At 39.9% G+C, this 8,323-nt stretch overlaps 1 pseudogene; it reads right to left on the bottom strand.

Annotated features, from left to right (window-relative positions):
* Positions 1–4,847: 4,847 nt before the first annotated feature.
* Positions 4,848–8,114, bottom strand: LOC117064239 (annotated as a pseudogene).
* Between the last annotated feature and the right edge of the window lie 209 nt (positions 8,115–8,323).

The raw sequence follows: 8,323 nt of genomic DNA, 5'->3' as shown, positions 1-8,323 counted from the left end.
AAAGGTGAGCAAATTTAAGCCAAAGTAAGCAACAGGGAGAAATAAAGATGTGTGAAAGTTAGTGAAATAGGAAAGAAAATCATTTAAAATCCAAAAGTTGGTAGTTTGACAAGATTTATATGATTGATAAGCACCTAATAATACTGATAAATATTGGAGTACAAGATAACATATCTCTACAGATATTAAAGGCAAATCCTAGGGAAATGTTATGAGCCATGTTATGACATTAATTGGTCAACTTAGATGAAATTAATGCATTCCTTCAACTAAGCCATACAGACAAAAAGCATAAAATATGAATAGCTCTATACTAATGAAAAAGTTATATTCTCAAAAATTAAAGATAATTCTAGACTCCTTATTTCATTGCTAAATTCTATCAAACTTTAATAAAAAACAATACCACTCTTTTTTTTTTTTTTTAAACACAGTCTCTCTCTGTCACCCAGACTGGAGTGCAGTGGCACAATCTTGGCTCACCGCAACCTCCACCTCCCAGGTTCAAGCAATTCTTCTGCCTCAGCCTCCCGACTAACTTGGATTACAGGTGCGCACCACCATGCCTGGCAAATTTTTGTATTTTTAGTAGTGACGGGGTTCGCCATGTTGGCCAGGCTTGTCTCAAACTCCTGACTTCAAGTGATCTGCCTGCCTCGGCCTCCCAAAGTGCTGGGATTACAGGTGTGAGCCACCGCTCCTGGCCAACAATACCATTCTTATAAGAATGTTTCCAGAAGAGACAGAAAATACTTCCCATTTCATGAAATAAGCAATGCCTTGAAAAATAGTGAAAAGTACTTTAAAAATATATAAATTAATAATCTTCTTCATGAGAATATACACTTAATTCTCAGCAAAATATTAGCAAATTAAATCAAGCAATAAATACATTTTAGGGGGTGATCCTATGAATGTAAGATTGGTCTAAATTTTAAAAATCAGTACATTCAATCTTACAGAATAAAACATATATCATAATCTAAATAGGTGCAGAAAAAAATATATGATAAGATGCAACAACATTTCATCAATCTTGGAATAGAGGGAACTTCATCAATCTGATAAAAGGGTATCTATGAAAAACTGGCAGCTGATGTCATTCTTAATAGTGAAACAGAGTGCTTTATTGTTAAGGATTCTCACACTCACCAGATCTATTCAACATTCAATCTAAAGAGTGAAATAAAGCAAGAATAATTTTTAAAATAAAAGCCTTAACAATTGAAAAGCAAACGTAAAGCTAACACCAAAAATTGTCAGTGGACAAAATTCTAAACATCGTACAAAACATCTTATTACTAAATAAGCTAAATTCATACATAACTCCAGCTGCATCATAGGATACAAGGTCAAAGTACAACTATCAATTGTAGTTTTATGTACTAATACAATACAATTGGAAAATAACCAGAATTCCATATCAAATAGCATCAAAAACATAATTTATCAGAAATTAATTTAAAAAGCAACCTCTCTATACTAAAAATGAAAAAACTTAAGGAAAAGATAAAAAATTAAAGAGTAAATAAATGTTAAGTTAAAATGTAATACTCAGCAAAAACTACTTCAGAAAATAAAAATAAAATAAATATTGTTTTTGCCAAACGAAAACAGCAGAAACACAGAAGCTGACAGTCTTTAAACTGAAAATTTATATACAATTTAAATTAATATTTTATATGAAAACCATAATATAGTCATATTTAATTTAAAATACATGTTATTTGAAAATATGACAAATGACTGGTATCTGAAATTACAATGTTGAAAGTCATTGTCTAGTAAGAGGGTAAGAGTACTAATTGTGCACAGAGAATGAAAAGCTGAGAAATGGAGAGGGAATGAGCGACACTGGCCGACTTTAAGTTCCTGGCTCCAGTTGAACCTGGTGCTCAGCCGCATGCTTTCCCACACACAGTTTAGCTCTTTTTAAAAAGTTATTATTAATAACAATAAATGATAGGAGCTCCTAGCATTTGAAGTAACAGAAAAGTTATTTTTATTTCTAGTTTGGGCCTGATCTTTTGGGACTAATGGAAGCTTAGAGTTACTTAAATAAATAAATAAAATATGAAGATTACCATATCTACTTGGAAAGATGCTTGTGGGCATCAGAAACAATATAAGGAAAATATTGTTATTGCACTGTTGCTATATAGCATCTTTGTACTTAGAAGTCAAACATAAATGTGACTCTCTCTTTCCTCAAAATATGAGGAAAAATGAGGTGGAAAATGAGCTCCCAGCCATGATGGAAAGTTGTTTGTGCTGCATTGAGTCTCTGAGTGTTTTATGACCTTGCCCTGTTCTTGAGTTCAGGATAAAATCTAAGTGCAGTTTAGTTGACTCTGCAAGTGCTTAAATGCCACTCTGGGGTCTCTCATGCAAAGCTTCAAACATTTGAATCTCAGACATGAAATACAATTTGCTTGAGGATATAAAATTTTCCTTGGAAAACTAATTTGTGCCATTGGAAATGCACAAGATGAATAAGGAAATGTTTGTGCTTCACAGCAGTGCAAAAGAAAGGAAGTGAGAAATGCACGTGTGGGCAGATGGCAAACTGGATTCCATCTTAGCACTAATTCCATGCTCAATTTTTTTTTTTTTTTTTTTTTGAGACAGAGTCTCACTCGGTCACCCAGGCTGGAGTGCAGTGGCACAATCTCCACTCACTGCAACCTCTGTCTCCTGGTGATTCTCCTGCCTCAGTCTCCTGAGTAGCTAGAATGACAGGTGCACGCCACCATTCCCAGCTACATGTTTTTTTTTTGTTTGTTTGTTTTTTGTTTTTTTTTGTATTTTTAGTGGAAAGAGGGTTTCCCCAAGTTGGCCAGGCTGGTCTTGAACTCCTGACCTTAGGTGATCCACCCGTCTTGGCCTCCCACAGTGCTGGGATTACAGGCGTAAGCAACCATGCCTGGCCAAAATTCTTAAATTTGATTCTACCCCAGATTTAAACAATTTCCTAATTTTCCCCTACCTGCCCCCCAAACTCTCAACTAATTATTCAGATATGTCTTATGATAACTCTCAAGCCCGTAAAAGAAATGCAAAACATAGTTTGAGGTGATATTTCAGTAGAGGAAGTATTCTCACCTAATGACTCCAGAAATAGCAATGTTTTCAGGAGCATCAATAAGAGGAAACAGATCTTAAACATATTAGAAGGTAGATCTCCAGCCTATCACATTCAACCAGTCTGGATGTACTAGCTGAACTGAAAATCTGGCTAAAAGGAGCTTCTGCAAGAAACATCAGAGTTGCACATCAATTGCATCATTTCATAGCACATCAGGATTGCTTAGATATGACCTGAAGATTTTGAAGTCCAAAGGTATAGATCGTCTTCTCCAAATGTCATCCTACACCATCTACTGAATCTTTAGGTTGGATAAAGTCTTAGACGTTAAATGTGTCCATCAAGTCATCTTTCCTTTAGTATTCCTGAGAAGTGGTCTATAGGCTTAGGCTTAAATGCCTTCAGTAACAGGTTGCTTATTTATTTGACAAGGCAGATTGTTCCTTGGTTAGACAGCTCTAATTGTTGAAAAGTTCTTCCTCAAATTGAGACAAAATCAGACTCCCTGTAAATTCCACCCACTGGTCCTCATCCTGCTTTCCAGTGCAATAGAGAATGAATTGACTCTTCCCCTTCAAATGACAGCCCTTTGTGTGGGCAGGCTGACTCTCAGTTGACTGTGCAGTATAGGGTGACATGGCACTGTCATTTAGTCTGAAAGCCTGGGTTCGATTTTCCAGTCTTAGCTGTCACTTCCTAATGCCAAATCACTTATATATCTGAGCCTTGGAGACTTGGGCTGCAAATCTGTATAATGTAGATAAGGATATATGTGTTACACCTTTCCCTTGGTTCTTGCATGAATTATATTGAAAAAATCTGTGTGAATGTACTTTCAACTCTTATATACACTGCAAAAAGAAGACATTGCTAGTGAATCTTAATTCACACTAAATAGTCCATCTCTATTTTCCTGGAGAAGTTAACTTTCATTGTTCTCATATTTATTAGATTTTCTTCAGTGAAACATTTCAGTGCTAAAGTCATGTTCTCTCTAATTGCCACTGCTCTGTTTAATCCAGTGACCTTTCTTTTCCTTTAGGAAGCATATAGGGCTAAGTTTTATCAAGCCACATGATACAGTATTCTCTCACTCTAGTTATTTCGTTCACTTATCTGAAGCTGAGTGTTTATGTATCATAGAAGGTATACTTTTCTTATTCTTAATCCATACTAAAATTATCTTCAGTGTAAATAAGTTCATAGCAATATGGTATGATATTAAAGCCAAAGAGGAAAAACATTTGCTAAGAGTCCGGGGCATCTGATTTGTGCTTATTTTCTCTAAATTTTCTTTTTCTTTTTCTTTTTTTTTTTCCCCTGAGATGGAGTCTCACTCTGTCACCAGGCTGGACTGCAGTGGAAAGGCAATGTTGGCTCCTGCAACCTCCAACTCCCTGGTTCAAGTGATTCTTCTGCCTCAGCCTCCTTTTGGCTGGAATTATAGGCATGTGCCACCATGTCCAGCTAATTTTTTTATTTTAAGCAGAGACAGGGTTTCACCATGTTGGCCAGGATGGTCTGGATCTTCAGATCTCGTGATCCGCCCACCTCGGCCTGCCAAAGTGCCGGGATTACAGAAGTGAGCCACCACGCCCGGCCTATTTTTTCTAAATTGTCTATTGATTTCTTAATTGTAAGCCATGTTTAGTTTTGAAAAAAAAAGGGGGGGGGGGGATTGTTTTGTAGTGGGAGCATGGGCAAGAAGGGTACCCCACGCAGAAAACTCCCCCACGGGTGGGCTGAGGGCGACGGCTAAGCCTCAGGTGGGTCTCCTATTCCCTGTGCTCTCCTGCACAGCAGCCTTTCTCATGGACTCTGAGGCAGCCGCAGGAAGGGTAGGCTGGCGGGGGGCTGCCATGGCTGTCCACTTGGGCAGGACATCAGAGGACTCGGACACCAGCTTCGTATTGCAGGTCTCGATCTTCTTCACAACCACAGCCCTGGTGGAGCTGATGCAGCTGAAGGAGCTGGAGCCCAGGCCGGGGCTTGTGAGGCCCCCGTAAGCTGAACTCAGCCCACCAGCCTAGCCACTGGTGGTCTTCGTATAGATACTCATGTTCTGCATCCCAGACTCCAGCTTACTCTCCTCGCCCTCCAGCAGCTTCCTGTAGGTGGCGATCTCAATGTCCAGGGCCAGCTTAACGTTCATCAGCGTCTGGTACTCACGTAACTGCTGCCGCATATCCTGCTTGGCTGGCTGCAGGGCGACCTCCAGCTCAGACAGCGTGGTGTTGGCATCCTTAACGACCAGCTCCCTGCAGCTGCTCGGCATCTGCGATGGCAGCCTCCGGGAAAGCCCTCTGGCCTTTGAGGCCCTCAGTCTCAGCCTGCAGTTCGCTCATGTTCCGATTCATCTCGAAGATCTCCGTCTTCGTACGACGCAGGTCATCCCCATGCTTCCCAGCCAGGGTCTGCAGCTCCTCATGCTTGATCTGGTACATGCTCTCAGCCTCAGTCCGGCTGCCATTGACAATCTCCTTGTACTGCGCCTTGACCTCGGCTATGATACTATCCATGTCCAGAGAGCGGCTGTTGTCCATGGACAGCACCACAGTGTGTCTGAGATCTGGGGCTGCAGCTCCCGGATCTCCTCTTCATACAGCTGCCTGAGGAAAATGATCTCCTCAGTCAGTCCTTCCAGGCGAGACTCCAGCTCTACCTTGTTCATGTAAGCTTCATCCACATCCTTCTTGGTGGGGACAAATTCATTCTCTATCTCTGTAGGATTACTGATGTCATCCTCATACTTGTTCTTGATGTGCTCCACCAGCCCCTGCATGTTGCCAAGCTCCACCTCCAGCTTCTGGTAGCCCAGAGTCTCCAGCTGCCACCTAAGGTTGTTTGATGTAGCTCTGTAACATGTTGTCCACGTTGCTCTGAACCATCTGCTGCTGTTGCTGCAGGAGGCTCCACTTGGTCTCCAGCATCTTGTTCTGCTGCTCTAGCAGCCATACCTTGTTGATGAAGGAGGCAAACTTGTTGTTAAGGGTCTTGATCTGCTCTTCCTCCTGGGTGCACATGGCCTGGTTGTTGGGGTCCCCACCTCCAGGTTCAGTATGCTCTGGTTGACCATGACCACAGTGATGGTCCCATACTGCTGGCTGGCCATAGCCTTCACCCAGGCCACCCGTGAAGCTGCTGCTGCCCACTCAGGAGAAGCTCAAGGAGTTAATGGCGCACCAGGCCCACTCGTGTAGGAGTGGCTGCTGAAGGCCAGGGGGCCAGAGGTGGACACCTTGTAGAATTTCTGGTCACCCTGATGGAAATGGTGGAGGCAGGAGTGGAGGCGGGTAGACTGAACCAGGTGGAGATTTGAGAAGGAGCAAAGAAGCTGCTTCTAGGTCCATGTTTAAATCTTAAACACAGAAATATCTGCTTGAGAAATGAGCTAAGCTAAAGTTTAGAGGTTTAATGACTATAATTTCTTTATGGTAAATGACTCAGGACAGTAACATAATCAGCAAGATTTATGATCCACTTAAAACACATGTGGCTTTGTTCATCATTTCTAGGGAAACATGATTATTAAATCTGATAATATTTGCATATGTAAACTATTATAATTAGATAAAATTTTCCTCCTTCTAATTCTAAAGGGCATTCACCAGAAGTACTAAGGAAGATTAAACTGTCAGATATAAGTTACGTCATAAAATAAATGTAAATTAAGGTGTTCCATAATTTGTTTTGAACATATAACAACGACGCACTAATAGAAAAAAATGTTAATAGAAATAAAGAGATCAACTAAATTTTAGAAAAAGAAAAAAGTGAGAATCAACATGAAAAGTTTTAAAATATGAAGAATTAACATCTAGAATTTTCATTAATATTGAGAAATATCAATGAAATGGTCTCAAACCACCAAAACCCAAAGTTCAAGGTTATGTGCATGACTTTGGGGCACATTTTACAGGCAGAATACAGCATGGATCAAAATTGGGCAAAAAAGCATAAACGATGGCTGATCCTAGAAGTCAAAATGATTTGGTTACCGCGAACTAGCAAACAGAAATGATCAGCAGTATTCCAACTCTAAAAAGTTTCTTATTGGCAAACCCAATATTAATGCATTAGGAAACAGGGACATGTAGAAAGTAATCAAATGAAAAATCATTCCAGAAACTCAGATAAGCAGCAGGGCATCTGGGGTAGAAACAGGAATTAGGAAAATCTTGGTGGCTCAGTTAGAATTAGATTCAGCTGCATAGGATGGAAAAAAGGAACAAATATAGACAATTCAGGACTATTATGAGTAATCCACAAAGTTATCAGTTTATTCCATCTCATCCTCCCTAGGAAAAGACTCTTGTCTTACAAATGACTGCTGGAGCTTCAGACATCACATAAGCATTTCAGGACATAAGATAGATAATAAGAACAGAGTTCCTTCTCCGTTTAAGGACTCTTCCCAGAAACTACACAAAACATGTTCAGTTTCATTTTATTAGACAAAGGGCAGTTATATGGCAACACACTTATTTGCAAGGCAAACTGGGAAATGTGCCCAGGTAAACCTAGGGGAAAATGGATATTAGGAAGCAAAGGGCAAACAAATTGAAAATCCGGGTCTGCCATATTCCAGCGACTGAGGCTATAATCCCTGCAGCACTGTTTCTCTGAGCATGAACAAGAGTAAAAGGCTGACATTCCCAACAGGATGTCTTTGATAAGTGGGACAATTCCTCCTCAGTGAAATAGTTTATAAACATACCCTGTTAAGCAGAGGGTTTGTTTTAGAATATAAGAATCTTAGGATCTACAAGTCAGAGAATGTGTATGAAAGAGAATGATGAGAGAATGGACGAATATCCAAGTCTGGAGAAAAAGAAGAAAAGGAATTAATAAGTGACAGAGATAGAGATGGAGGATAGGAAAGGAGAGAGGGAGGAAAAAATAGATTCAAAGAATTTAAAAGGATGAGTTAATATGAAAAGGAAAAAAGGAGCAAGATGAAAAAAATGCACGCACCACATTACCTGTGAAGGATTTCTGCCTTCAGCTCATTCTCTGTCACTATCAACATGGCTGGAAATATTCCTTTATAGGCAATGCATGAGTTTACATAGACATAAAATAATTTAAAATGAAAATGACCATGGAAGTTTTGTGATTCATTTGGAAGAGAAATTCCAAGCATTTCATTTCTTATGAAATAAGAACACTGCAGCTCCCCAGTCTTATAACAAATATGTTTGTGTGCTGGGTCTGACCTGGCAGTCAAGCAGGACAATC

This window comes from Trachypithecus francoisi, unplaced genomic scaffold, assembly GCF_009764315.1.
Source record: "Trachypithecus francoisi isolate TF-2019V2 unplaced genomic scaffold, Tfra_2.0 Lachesis_group19, whole genome shotgun sequence".
NCBI lineage: Eukaryota > Metazoa > Chordata > Mammalia > Primates > Cercopithecidae > Trachypithecus > Trachypithecus francoisi.
The sequence above is the reverse complement of the archived record's forward strand: the minus strand, read 5'-3'. Positions and strand labels throughout refer to the sequence as shown.